This window comes from Zootermopsis nevadensis, unplaced genomic scaffold (genome assembly GCF_977971745.1).
Source record: "Zootermopsis nevadensis isolate Lab colony 2312 unplaced genomic scaffold, Znev_1.0 Znev_ptg000002l, whole genome shotgun sequence".
NCBI lineage: Eukaryota > Metazoa > Arthropoda > Insecta > Blattodea > Termopsidae > Zootermopsis > Zootermopsis nevadensis.
The window spans coordinates 23,645,856-23,661,369 of record NW_028259134.1 but is presented as its reverse complement, the minus strand read 5'-3'; the positions used below and the strand labels follow the sequence as shown (position 1 = coordinate 23,661,369).

The 15,514-nt window shown below is 46.5% G+C and overlaps 1 protein-coding gene across 3 annotated transcripts in view; it reads right to left on the bottom strand.

The window, feature by feature from the left end:
* Positions 1–15,514, bottom strand: part of LOC110835648 (uncharacterized) — a 94,684-nt gene that overhangs the window by 29,330 nt on the left and 49,840 nt on the right. The gene's annotated exons all lie outside the window — the stretch shown is intronic.

The window sequence follows — 15,514 nt, the reverse complement described above, 5'->3', positions numbered from 1 at the left end:
AGGCGAGGGGTCACTTCGACGGCTGCCGGGCGTCTTACTACTCAGGCGACGATCCTCAACATACGTTTCGTGGTAACTACGAGACATTTATATTCACATCTTTGAAACTGATTTATTCTAGCGCGCAGTTTACTTACTGCCCTGAAGATGGAGGTAGCAAGCACCAGTTAAACGTCAGCAAACTTCTATGAGATCACACGGCGCAACAGCCCGTAAGACAGTCATATTCTTACTGGTAGCCGTGAGAGCCTGAAACCTCACTAGAAACAGCGCGGCTTCTGTGTGCCAACCCACACGTTCCACGAAGACAAGTGAATTTGCATAAGCAGTTCGTAAGACGCATCACTGAGACATTAGGGATTGTAGCCTGGTTCCTAAAACAGTGTTCTCGTTGAGAATCGAACGGGACGCATCAACACACTTTCGAAGGCAGACAAGACGAGTCGAGTTACTAAGCGTATAAGCAGGTGGGTGGACGTCGCGACGGCTGATGTGAACTGGAGTCGATGGACAGAACGGCCACGGAGAGAGCTCCGTCGAAGAGCGCGCTGACCCACGGCTCGTCTAGGTCCGTCGAGGCTACAAAATTTTTAAGAAACGTCACGTCAACCCCTCATCAAGCGCTTTCCCGTTACAGGAACACGGCAAAGAAACCGTTAAGTACCTGCCAGGTCGTATTGATGATGGTCGTTTCCGTCTGCTGTCTGTCTGACTCTTCGTGACAGCTGGCTGATCTGCTCTACACAGCGCGATGCGTTGTTCAACTGTCACTCTCACGGGCGCATTTAACGAGCAACTCCCCGACAAGCGGAAGGAATGCGTTTAATTAAACTTTTAGCTGGTGCAAGGGGTGAGACCACGTGTCTGCGGAGAGAGCTCCCCCGCCCCCCGGACGATCCGCGTGTGGATATGGAGCACCGGTAAAATCGCTGAACATTGGGTAACCTGTTCAGTTGAGAAAGTGTCGTTAGATAAGCAAAGAAACAGTACCAAGAGAAATATCTTGTCTGACGTGTGTGCGCGCACATCCCGGGCGCGGACGAGCCTTTGTGCGCAGAAGACGGCTAATTCAATTAGCGGTCTGACTAATTGAAGTCTGCATACCCAAAACGAAATACAAACCCCGGTTTGACACATGAATATTAAATCTGTAGCAGAGCCGGCTTTAATAGGCAGACTCAACACCCGCTCTTTGGCACGCGCGTTCTTCGTTCATTTAATCAATTTCGCGTCGACACGAACTCGGCTTTAAGCATCCGACACGTGTAAATAATTTAATGAAAATCCGCCATCAAAAAAACAGGCTCGTTATTTTAAAACGAGACACACGCACGCACGCACGTTCAAACAAGTGACCGGTTTTCACCTCGTATAATAGCAACATGGAGGTTGTGCTAACGTCTGAAACGGGCGTCACAATGTAAGTACGATCCTACGATTTGATGTTTAAACGAAACCTCGAGAAACAAAAACATTTTGATAATGAAAATTTTTACATTGAAAAAACAACAACATGGCGACGGTGCGAAACTTTGCAGTTGGCTGTGACTGTGACTGAGAAGCGCAAATCACGAACAGATACGGTTCAGTGACTGTACAATTTCCACCGGCCTATCGTGCATGATCAATTCTTCCCACCAATGAACATCTAAGGAAACTCGATGCAGTCTACTACTTTGCACCGCATTCCTTTAAATCCCCTTTAATATTATCCTCCAATCCATGCCTAGATCTCTCAAGGAGGTGGGTCTCCTTCCTTGAAGTTTCCCGACTAAAATTATGAGCGTGGTTCTGATACCTACAATTCCCCGCCCATAACCAAACTCCTCCATTCATAATCCTTAATAACATTAGCGAAAATTAAAATTAATTAAGCCGTGTATTAATTAGCTTCAAACAATAATTCGGGTGCCCATAAAATCATTCTGCCTTAAACTCTTTATAACCAATCACGCGCAGCTCCCGAAAGGCTCCTGAGATCGACCCGCCTTGGGCCTAAGCCTCCTTTCACAAAGTCTCAATTTCCAAGCAGAGAATCCTCAATTATTAATTACACAGCATCCACACGCCCTACAGCCGAAGCCACCCTTAAAACCGTTGCTTTGATTATCCTCGGAAAATATGAATGGATGCGAAGTGTCAGGGTTTCTTCGGGCGTATTTATGGCTCGCCTCCTTTTTAATCCCTGCCGGATACAGAGGAAAACGTTTAACAGAAGGTCAACATACGAGGAGAAACAAATGAGTCGCTTGTCCTCCTGGCATCAGGGAAAAAAAAATTATGTTCCAGAAACCTTTCTTAAACGTTCCCAGCAACGGAATTCAGTTCAAAAGACAACAACAAACAGGAATTGACAATGTGGACCTCGGATGAAGAGAACGTATTCCCACCTTTGACATTTGTTCTGAAAAACTCGATTAGAAAAGTCAAAGTTCATTACTTAAGAACTAGAAAGAGCTTTAACTCGATTGGAGGGAAAGTTAAGCAGCAAGGAAAATTTAACTCTACCCCAAAGATAAAGTTGGCACTCCTGGTAAACACGGTTATCTAAACAACATCCTCCTTGAAGATGGCAGTCTTCTGAGGGGATGTTGAGTCGTGTTATAGCAACTTACCGACGTTTCAGATATCCTGCTATCTCCATCACCTAGAGAGCAGATCGACCAGCGTGATACAGCAAACGATCACCATGATGATGGAGGCAGTAAGCACCTTCGAAACGCCAACAGTACACGGCGCAACATCGCAGAAGACAGTCAACTTCGGTATAAAAAAGTTTTTAAAATGAACAACGTAATAACTCTGACGTGCCCCTCGGAGCCTACCGGGTGTGTGTGATGCGTACGAAATAATCTACCGGGTGGGACGGGGGAAGTTGCCGGCGAACGGTTAGCAGCTGAGAAGGAGCCACAGTCTCATTTGATAAATGGTCGGTGCGCGGGGCTCGGGGGAGGGGAGGGGGCTCGAACAGATCTGAAAGAACGTGTTCTTTAGCGAGGAAAAAAATACTTCCAGCAAATTACATTCTTCAGCATCAAGATGGCCCACAGCTGTTTTCACAGAGCGCGTAGCCTCAGATATAAGAAATAAATCAAATCAGAAGTTTCACTGAGGTTATGGAACCCTTCAGTTCATCGTCGATTTTACAAAAAAAAAGAAAACCACCGATTGTTTCGTCTTAGAGGATGTGAATGTCGTGGCTCAGAAACCAAAGTCACAGAATACAAACTCTGTGAGTGTTTACATATATCGGTACCAATTTTGTGCATCTGAATTTCATTAAACGTGAGTAACGAGTCTTTGAAATCGGGAACATCATTTAGACTAGCCCTGTATATATATTTCAGAACAGTCGTTAAACGCAGAACGAGATTTCAAAGGCATATACGACGACGCTCGCTGTGAAGGCAAAGTGTTCACATAAGGTCAACGAAATGTCCCGGCCCCTGCGTCTAGTAAACCCGTAAACGAGGCTTAAAATGAATCCCCAAAAAAAGTTGTCAGTGGAACCACGGTTCCAGAGAATCTGACGTAAATACGTCTTTACGGAAAGGAAGTTTATATATTGGCTTTATTCTAAATATTTCCTTTATACATGCTTTAAAATTGAGTAAAGTTTGATTAAGACATTGCTTATTTAACTTGAATTAGTTACGCTTAAGATGACTCTGTGGTAGCTGAATGTAATGTTTTATAGGTAACAACAATGCCGAGTAAACACGACGTTCCCTAGGTACACTTGTTACACTTTTTTGCCGAATGAACCTTCCTTATAGACGTATTTACGTCTGTCCGTTGTTAGGGGCGGCGACCGCTGCAGCCCGCAATACAAGTACGTCAACTGTCGTAAGAGCGAATTATCGTTTAGCGACTCCACCAACGCACGATTCGTTTCCTTGAACAAACCGCAAACTTGAACAGAAAATACGGACTCCACTCCCAGTATAATCGAATTTCCTCTCGTAATCTGTTACAACTCCGCAGATGAAGTGGGCGCTTATTGATGTTCGCCTGTCTCTCAGCCCCGCGTGAAATAATAATGTTCCGGGCCAGAAGCCTCGCTCCGGTGGTGGTGGGGGCTCGGAACGGTCTGAGCCGTGTGACTATTGCTGGAGCAATGTTCATAAGTTTGCACGGCTGTTACGCCGGCCACAGTCTGCCGGCGTGTTTCGCTTGCAAACCACAAATTTCGACCAAATTTGGTATTATCGTTTTTCACCGGGACGTGACCACTCGCTTCCATCCCAGCTTAAGAACGCGTGGAGCTATACCTCCACTCCACCAAGCGCCTGCGTGGCTTCCGCGTTCCCTCTCGCCTCTTCGACCTCCTAAATCAATTACCTCTTTGCTTTTCTGCATGTCGTCACACGTTCTCGCCATTTTTAAGGGTCTGTAAAATTCTCTTCATCTGCGTGTGTTCTGTTATTACGGCGGTACACGATTCCCTTTTCGTAACCCCCCCCCCAAACCCTCGAAGCTTCCGCCCTTTTCTTTATGCATTTTCAACGGAAGGCGACGCGAGTTTCGTTACAGTTTCGCGTTTTATGCGAAACTACAAAGACACGAAGAAGTTTGCAAAGACAAGCAGAGCTTAGGACAACAACAAAAGCGCTCCGTTTCGACTGCTCTTTCCAAACAACGATAATTTATTCACTCCCTCCGAATGTGACAGGAACACAGCCACATGGAAATAATTAATGTGGGAGATCAGCCCCTGCTTCATCCCTTTGCGTTGCCATGACAACCGCCTTTGTGCCGATCTCGCAAGCCTAAAACGGACGGACGGACGGGGCCGAACGGAATTAAACGTAAAGAGTCCTGTCGACTTCCCGGGTCCAACTAGGGCAGAAACGGAATGGACAATACTCCTTCATTATGTTATAATAATAATGAAATATAATTAATTATTGCACAGTACTTATTCAGACAGAGTACGCGATCATAAAACGCAAATGCATTCAAATCACGTTTAGCATAAAAATCGATCGACGTGGATAATTGCTTTGTGGAATATGTGAGCAATTTGTTGAGCACTCGCGTTTGTACAAATCATCGGAATAAAGCGACTGATTAATTAATCAATTAATTAGATCCTTATAAGCAATAATAACGACGTGGCACGCAAATCCGTACAAGTGGAAACGTGCCACTTAATTAAAGCCGACCAAATAACACAGGAGTTTCTGTTCACGTGCAAAATAGTACCGACATCAACACAACAAATAAATAAATAAATACATTTCGTTTAAACCTCACAGCAGTGAACAAGCGACGCTTGTTATAGACGCGAAAATTTATGGACCAAATGCCTCTTTGTCCCTCCACCTCGTCTAGTTTCCTTAAAACATCTCTCTCCAGTTTCGGAGGTTCCTGATGCCTCCATCATCAGGGCGATCGCTGATTCTTTCCACAGCGGACACGGCGGCAGTTGTGTAAAGCTAACCACTCGCCTCCGTCTTGGGCCGAGGTTACGAATGCGTGGAGTTATACCCTGACTCCGCCGTACGCCTGACGGCGTGGCGCTTGGCCAAGGGAGGAACTCACTCGTGGGACGGCTGCAGCGGTCGGCGACCTGCGAGAGGAATGTTCCTGTGCGCAAATGTTAATTACACAGGCTTTCAATTCCTACTTCTGTTCGCCGCTACTTTGCAACTCACAAACGCACGAGGAGCTTTGTCATTCCTTCTCTCATTCTCCTTCAATGCTCTTCGCTCCACCTGTCGTCTCTATCCTTCCTCCTCCATCTACTCTGCGTATCGCTCTTACTTATTCCAGGCTACGATAATCCTGGATCTCATCAGAGTCCAGCAGCTGAGGGCCCGGGGTCTGCTAGGGCCGCCTGCGTTGCGCCAGGGTGGGGACATTCCGTTCATCCAGACTCGACATTCGTCAAGAACCAGACAGGCCGCAAAACACACGAGATATATTATGGTAGAGTCGCGGGTTCGAATCTCATTCGAGATACGGACACTTGTGCGTCGTCCTCTAGGCAGCGGATCCGTGGGTACGTGGACCTCGCTCCCTGGAAAGTTCAAGTTACCATGGTTACAGAGCTGCCAGTCCCTAGACGCAGAACAGACTAGGACCGGCGTTAATGAACCGCGCGCCAGTCTTCGTGACTCAGATTTGGGGGGGGGGGGGGCAGATACGAGACACTTGATTGAAGAACGTCACTGCAGAAACGTCTGCTAACAAGAAGAGCCGATTGTTTGTTCTGTGAAATGAACCACGAAGACATGAAGAAATGTGCGCGGAATGGATCTACGTACGTAAAACCAGACACGCAAACCTGCCAGCTGTTTTCTACGGTCGGGAATCTTCGAAAACGTCGTAAGTTTGAAGAGAGAAGAAAAAATGTTTGGGGCCTTTGATAAATGGTAGAAGCTCAGACAGCGGAAAATGAACACAACAAAGTTCAGCCTCAAACTACATTATTACTGCAGACTGGCTTGTGCCCTGCCCACTCCTCCGTTTCGCAGAAACACCGATTATGGTCGGTCGTAGGATGGGTTGGACCACAAGCCAAGGCACGAACGTTAAAAAGTTCGAAACCGTTGCAAGAGTCGTCGTTTCCACAATTTCGATCCTCAAGGGGACGGAAAATTTGGATTTGAAGGTTCTCACGGCGGCGAAAATGAAGTTGGCTCTCTTCTGGGTTCTGGCTCCGTGTAGTGCGGTAGAAGTTTGCCGACGTTTTAGAGGTTCTTGCTACCACACTACACGGCGCTACAACTCAGAAGACAGCCATCTTCAGACTCGAAGTAGTTCCGAAGTGTCTGCACCTTAGGTAACTTCAACACGGCGCGAAAGCCAAATGTCACAATAATTTTACACATCTGTACACCGTCTGAGCTGTAAGCCACTCATGCGCGAACTGGCAGTCCACTCCTGGAGCCAGGCTTCGGAATCCCAAGGCTCTCGTCCGGTTTCAGAGAGACTCCGCCTTAAATTCTTCTCGCCTTCTACAAAATCACCGTGACAGCGGAAGCGAATACTCGAACGACGGGCCGTTTCTAAGCCGATACCTTCCCTGTCACTCGTGGAGCCGTAACTCGCACTCGCGCACAGGAAGCAAAGTATTAAGCACGCGAATCCCCGGTCCCAGCAGTTGGCATTCCTGAGACGGCGCCTGCGACGACACGCGCCGCATAGCAAGACCCGATCGCTCACAGGCGGAGACGCAATTCCCACCAAGTGACAGCCACCGGCCTCAGGAAGCCGAAAACTGTGGGTGGGGAAATTTCTGCGAGCGGTAGTGGCCTATCGTGTCACCGAGGAATAAGACATTCGGAGGAATTGCCCTGGGCCTGGGGCGGAGTCCCTCGCAAAGCAGGTCGAGATGGCACTACCTCGCATCTCGTTTTCACGACTTCCTCGGTTCAACCCTCGTCCCGGATATCGGTGGTTTCCCTCAGGCAAATACGGGGATGGCATATTAAACTAGGCCACGCCAACTTCCTACAATCCCTTACCATTAGCCGGAGCTGGTGACAGCGTCGTCTATGACAACACAAGACACAGCGTACAAGTCTGACCCCCACCTCAGCAGCGACCACCCGAGAAATCTAATTAGAACACCGACCGACCACCGACTCGCTCCTCGCCGATCGTCTCTCCGTCGACAACTGAGCCAATTCGCTCCCTCCTTCCCCGGTTATCCACTGTCTCCGTCATCCATTCCTGAACACACTTCGTCACTCGCACATTCGCGCCTTTCCTCGGGCACTACCTCTTGGCACAATTCCCACAGCCGCTGCCCACCGAAACGCGTTTCGCACGCATCAACGCTGAAGACGCTGTGCGTGCGGTCGAGTTTACGGGAGTCCTCAACCGCTAACGAGAGACATAATTCTGCACATCAGCAGTCGAAATTAATTCGTTCCGCCGTCACATATTCGCCACTCGGTCCTTTCTTTTCAATCGGATTACGAATCACCCCCTCGCCATCCATTCACTTGTTAGCGAAATGACAGTTCTCGTGTGTATGTGAATGCCACGAGATGTCTTCTTACATTTCGCGACGCCCTCAGAGTCGTAAAACCGCTACCTGATTTATCGGCAAAATAAGCAATTTCATTCAATTTCCGACCACAACCTGAAATGTCACACACAGCGAGATCGCAGGCAGTCAGGGGTTTCGCAAAGAAAGGGCGAGCCCTTTGGATAAGGAAGGAGGAGGACGTGAGCGCCATTCACAATGCATCCGCTTATTGCCGTCTCCATGGCAACAATCAACTGCTCTGTCTGCATGCGTATGTCACGTGACGAAGCTCCTTCTAAGGAGTGCATCACACGACCGCCGAAACCACTGAACAGTTCACGACGAAATTTAGCGTCTGATGTCAAAACTGAAAGTCTTGGAGCGTCCTGCATACATCCAGCAAACATCCTATCAGGTACAACTGACCTTTGTCGACTTTGTCAATAAGACAGCTCAGGGTAGGAAGTCAGCTGATTTAATCAAGAATATTTAACGAAATACAAGGGCAAATACTTTCGGAGTCGCTGGACTGACAGCTTCGTCACAGCAGACATGCATGAACCCGTGTACGCATGTCTGCAATAAACAGGCCTGAGAACCATGACCAATAACCAGCTTGCCTCAGATCGATCTTCCGAAACGTCGATAACCGCCTGCAATACTCCGCATTGTCATAAAACAACAAACCGAACTTAAAATATATCAAAAATTACTGTGAATATTAGCAATGACGGGTCTTGTGAATCTCGGTGGGAGGCTTCCAGCGACGCGACGCCTCTCAAGACGAGTCGTAAGTCGTCAGGGTGACGCAGTCTATTGTTCGTGAAGCGTCGAAGCGTAAAATCGCTGCTCATTTCCCGCCTGCAGGACGGAACCTCCTTCCGTGTTTCGTCGTCTCCCCATGTTCAAAATTTTTTTACTTGAAAGCGAGAAATGGAAGGAGGGAGGGGGGGAAATTGCTGAAGAATAAAATAAAGAGGATGAAGTAGGAGGAAAATTAAGAGAGGACACGGCAGAAAAGTGCGAGGCGAAGGTGAGAGCGAGCAGGAAATTGCCCGCGGTCTGTGATGAAGTCGGACGATAGGTTCCCGGAAGACGGAACACAAGGCTCCGTACATCTGCAAGGTAGTCACTCGGAAAACCATTAACCCACTCACACGCTCCTAACGATCCCGAAGCTACTAAGAATGGGTGTACGAGGCTTTGTCGCTTACAACCAAATTCCGCCAAAAGACAAAAACATGACAACACAAATCACCTGTAACTGATTCAGCGTCGTGGAATCTTGTGCCGATTACCAGCTCGGTGCCAGTGAAAAGGGGTAGGACAGCGTTCTCCCGCGGTTATACGAGGGAACGGAGCAGTGGTGGAAAAGCGATTGGCTGGCGAAACATAAGAACTAGGAGAGATTTCAGTTGAAATCGCCCGGTACTAAACCCGGTTTAAATCTGAGGAAAAAAAATTCAATAGGAGGATAATATTAAAACTGATTTTAAATATGGTGGGAGAGTGTGAACGATTACCTTGGCTGCGAGATATGGACCATCGGCTGGACCTTGTGATCAATGTAATGACCCTTCAAAAGTTCAACAGACAGCGGCTGATCAACATCATTATAATCATTATTTATGAATGATTAATATCTTATCATAGTCAGATTAGACCCGACATGCGGTGAAATCGCAGAAGATCTGGGCCCTGGTGTTCGACCCACGTCCTACGCCCTATAATCGGAAATCCTCTCTCTCTCTCTTATCAGTTTACGAGCGGAAATACAAATATTTGCTTTATCAAAGAATGAACGTATTTCCGGCAAAGTTTAAATTTGATTAATGTTTTAGACACTCGCATTTCTATTGCGTTGGCTGCCCTGAGGTAACTCCCGCTGCCATAAGAACACTTCAGAAACAACGCTGATGAGTGAATATTGGACGTTTGCTCTGGGTCAACATCGGCGCACAGATTGACCTCAAGTGCTCATCAGGGGCAGAACAGAGCTGAGACTTTAGTTGTCTCTCGTTAGCATCACCACGTCCGGAATACGGACCAGTGCGGAGTGTTACTTATACTTCCACAAAGTGATGAAGTGTGCGCGTGATGTGGAGACCGCGTTCATCTGTCTGTGTATTTAATTTCGGAAAAGAACTTGTTTTGCAAAATCTCATATTCAGACCCAATCCAATTTTCGAAACTGTTCGTACGCGAGAGCCTTTGTTTGAAACTTTTTCTTTTCTTACGTGGCGAATGTCAAAGGAAAAACACAAGAAAAACAAATTCCGTCTCTGTGCAGCAGCGCCATCAGATTTATGACGGCAACAGCGAACATCGAGGCCAATAGGCTATCAGAACATCAAAGGACACGTTTTGAAAAATGCCTGCCCCCTTGTTGGGGGGTACAGTTCCTTAGACTCCTGACGTCACAGGGTGTTCAACGCACGAAGGTTCTGGAAGCTCATGACACGCCGCTCCGGGACACGGAGAGCCCGAGAGCCAGCGCCTTCTCCCGTGACATTACGCTAATTGCGAAGAGAGCTTGGAACATGACAGCGAAACGACCATTTCATTACTCTGGATTAATGACAAATCGGGAACCACGGAAAAAAACTCAAGAGACTACAAAGCGAAAACATAATTTTTCGGAAGAGACGGATTTCAAACGTTAATCACGATTACCAATCGACCCTCGTACGTTTTGTGTCAACTCGAAACGTCACGAGCGCGCGCGGGGGGGGGGGGGGGGCATAGACCACAACGCAATTACTTTGATCTGTTGATGCAGACTATATATATATATATATATATATATATATATATATATATATATATGGCCAGGATAAAAAGTTGTTTTTGTTCAAACCCCTTATCACTTTGCTCTGAAGCATCAACCCGAATGACTGCAGTGTAAATAAATCGGAGTTGCAACGCGCGAAGAGATTTTACGAAAAACATGAACGCAGCGCCGCGCGCTCACTTGAGCAAAAAAGGAAGCCGACAGCCGGACGGCTACAACCGTCTAAACGCGTAGCATATGTTCCATCTCCTAATTGCATTCACACGTTGTTAATTACCCTCGCGTCGCGTTTAAAGAGCCCACCTGGAAGACCTAGGAGCAGATGGAAGGGAATTAAAATCGGATCTTAACAGACATCGTGTGGGAGGATTCAACTGGCTCAGGACAGTTTACCGGGACACAGAACCCTCTGATGCCATAAGAGGCGCGGAATGTCTTGACCGGCCGAGTGACTATCAGCTTCTCAAGGACTGTACTTCGGAGTCGGACGCAGGAACTCCCGGTTTTTCTAAACGGCGCACCGGAGCGAAAAATAATTAAAAACGAAAATGCTCCTCAGAGAGTTCCACTGCCCCTTATTTTACAAAACCGATTCGAATTGCGAGTGTCGTAATAGTTCAATATAAGTCTGCACGGAGCTCGGAGCCTGACAAAAGACGCGCGCTCTCTCGTCACGGACTGCCAAGTACCGGACCTTAATTTTAAACGATTTCACTGGACACCCAGTTTACTCACTCCATGGTATAAGGCCTTCTTAAGCAGTGGATAATTACAGCACTGAGTTTGACAGAAAGCTGCCTCTTGTCCAAGTCTTTGAAGCACAGTGGTAACTATAGGTACCACCTACTTTAACAATCAATACCCTTGTATTTTGTAATTTTCTTTAAACAGCATTGAATGTTATTTAGATGAGCTTTAAGGATTAAATTAATAAATAATTGAATTCACCTCTTGTGTTCGTAAACGTCTGCACACAATGAACCAGAGTCTAAAAGTATCTTTATAATGGCTTTCGGCGAAAACCCATGTGTCACATTCGAAAACCAGAATTAAGGTTGCATTTGGTAGCTACTGGCCTGCGTCTGGCCTTGTTTCAACACTTTTAAAATTTCATCTCCGATCGATTATCGAAACGCTACACAACCCAATCCGAACCCAAACGCTTGAAAAAGAAAAGAAAAAAAGAGTGCGGAGTCTAGAACCCCCCCCCCCCCGGGGGGGGGGGGGCGCTGGAGCGCAGTTGGACGAATGGAGAAATGAAATATGTCCTGTAATACAGGAGGATTAAAAGTCCCACAGGCGACACAGCGTCGGTGACCATCGAAAATCCAAGAAATCTGTCCTTGAGATAGAAACAATGACGTAGCAGTGCGCCATGTTATTCTCTGAACAACAAAATCGGCGTAATAATGTCATTAGACGCATATAATCAATAAATAACACACAAATCAACGCTAAAATGTAACGACTGGGACGTTGCACGGTGTGGTCTGGCATAACTTGACCGATGTTTCAGAAGTGTTTACTGCTGCCATCATCAGGGCGATAAGTCGTCTTCTTACACGCCGCCGTGCCAACCTGAAATCTCACAGCCTACTTTGGCTACATTAAGTACCGACAATGCAGGCCGCCGCCTATAAATGCCAGTTTTCGTGCATTGTATGAAAATATACCTCCATTTACAGAGAAATATCCCCGGCTCGCAGCTAAAGTTTCGAAGCGTTAACATTATTCATGTATTCGATTCACTTGTCAAGTTGTGCAAATGAATTGAAGGCACAGAGTGAAATCCTGTCAGATTTCAATTACCCTAAATCACTTCTTTTCCGTGCATCGCAGTGCTTAGAAATGGATTTGCCAAGTCTGGTCGTCAGTCAAATTCCACGTAACACAAAGCTTTCGCCTTGATTTAATATCTCGCTTTCATTTATTACGACTTTCGACGGAAAACTACTACGTGGTACAGTCGTGTGCAAAAGAAATGTCCTTGTGGCTACTGGCTGCAGTCTTTCATGTCCGAAACTACCGGTCGAATTAAAAATCAATCTCGTATTGCAGATATACACTAAAATTAACGAGGCAAATTTAATTAAGGTTTTATCTGCACAATAAAACCTGCATTTCATAAAGAGCTAATATTGAATTTGATCGACATTCTAGCAATAGCCACTGGGGAAAAAAAGTTACTTAAATAATACACACACGTGATTAAAATCTGACACTCATTTCGTTAACAACAACAAATATCCCTCACTACGTTTCGCAAGAACAAAAACTGTACCTCGCTCCATCGCTAATATTACCAATTGACAGTCTGTTCTATACCGCAAGCGAAACCGATCAACTCCCACGCGGTTAAGCTAGAATATTCTTCGTCAATCCGCGTATCAGCCAGCCCATCTCCCAGCGAGTCAACCGATCAGCCACGTACGAACTCACGCATTCACGCATGTTTTAAGCAACATTTCTACGATTAACCTGCTTTAAATAATTAGAAGTAATTCACGTCACTTAAACGAGACACGCAACCTGTTAAAAGTAATCCGCTCGGTCTACCAACAAAAGTATTCTAACGATTAGCCAAGGACCGAGTTTCAAAAGACTTTTCCTTCGTCCTGCGATGCGAGTACTGGGGCAGAGCTTTAAAATGGGCCACGGCCGCTTCTTTTCACAATCACTGACAACGATGCCAATCAAAGTCACACGTGTCCCGACTGTTTCAAAAATATATTTTATCAAAGTCACATTCGACTCTGTAGTCTACGCCGACAATGCAGACGGACAATGCGTCACCCTTGACTGTTCCATTCCGTGATATCAACGTCTTCTCTTCGCGCTAGAGCGAAGTACAGTATTAAGTTCTGGTGCGCCAGTAATCACTTCGGTTCACAAGTAATCACAACGCGCTTAAAAGTTTAAGTTGCCTTATCTTACACTTCAGATCCTCGTTCAAGAGTAATTTACCACAGCGGCGAGTGTCATGAAGCCGTATTTACGATATGATAAATTGGCTATAAAGTTTCAACGGCTTCAGCTACCCTCATCACTTGGAAACCCCCATAAATCAAATTGCACGGGGCAAATGCTATTTGCAACCTCATACTTCATCCCTCACACAACACGAATCCTGCTTCCACGCGGCGAACTGCATTAACTTTAACGTTAAAATACAACGTAACCTTTACAGTATGTCGACTGCAGTTCTGACTTTAAAAAAAATCATGTGATCCCTCGCTAAAGAGGTTAAGAGATTTCGAGTTCACTTCAATTTTCTTTAAGATCCATTTTAATATTATCATCCCAATAAAACTCCATCCTCCCTTAAGGTTTCCCTCTTAAAATGTAATCTGCACTTAAAGGATTACGATTCAGCCCTAAAGATGGAGGCGGTGTGTTCCTCCGAAACACTGATATCTGTCTACAAGTCACAACCCAGCCTCCAGCCACAAGAAATCTGGCCCCTGGACCGCATCTCGTTACAGTCGCTCGAGCCGAATGCAATTCAGAATTTCTTCCCGTGCTCTTAAGCGGAAATGAATTTCAAGCAGTTTTAAAAGAAAGTTAACACCGCCACGGGAAGGTGTAACTCTCCAACCCAGATTTTCATCTCTCCCCTCCCTCCTCCTTTTTTAAGGGAGACACGAAGACAGGCTCCCGGCGCGTGCAACAACGGCGCGATGATTTACGAGAGACCCAAGTGGTTACGTCGCCCTGGAAGACGACGAAGGAAGTGTCGGTTGGTTGAGTGCGGAGCGCTTCAGGGCCACCTGATACAAGACGAAGGGACTGGACCGCCACGATTTGAAATTATCCCCAAAACCTGGACGCCCCCCCCCCCCCCCGTCGCCGTACCAAAACCCGGGGACAATTAAAAACTTACGATACCCAACCATCACAAAAGACCTCCCTTTTTAATTTTCCGGTCTAACGCGAAAAAATAATGTAAATGACACCCCCGTCTCCCGCTGTCATCCTTGGCACAAATGAAATGAAATTGAATTAAAATTAAAAGAGATTAATTTATTTTTTTACAAAAAAAAAAAAAAAAACTTCTGTCGCATTCAGACTGAATGGGCGAAGGATCCACCGGAGCATGACAAGTGCTGCTCTCTGGAAGTCGCGGACTGTGTCAGCTCTTTGAATATGCAACTTGGAATACGAGGGGATTTACCAGCGTGCCCCCCCCCCCCCCCCAACCTCTCATTTCCTTCACTGCCATGTTATTTTCTTTGAGGCAGAGACGTCACGCAACGCCCCGTAAAATTGGAACCGCGTTCCAGCATAACGAACGAATTTCCTGATTTCAGAAGCCGTTTCCCTCGAAGAAAAATACTCCCACCGGATGCAAGTGCTGACCTCTTCTTAGAAACACTACACTACGCCGACTTAATGTCCCAAGGCATTACAACAACCGACTTTCGGGAGGGCAGAGATTTCATCCCGAGACCCGATGAACGCAGGTCCTGAGGAACGGGAAGATGTGGGCAAAATTCTGCATTATCTTCAGGATCAGCGCTATTATCCACCAATCGGAAATTTGCATTCTTATGGGCGGTCGCACAGGAAGGTTCGACTTGCGTGGCGATTCAAGTTCCACGGTGATCGGCAACAGGACTATGCATCAGCCTGTAGAATACAGGTATTACTATTTTTTGTTAATACGTTTAGAGGGAAATTCCTGTGGGTTTGAAGGGAATAAATTAAGGAGAGGTTGCACCCCTGACAGAGCGACCAATTCTTGC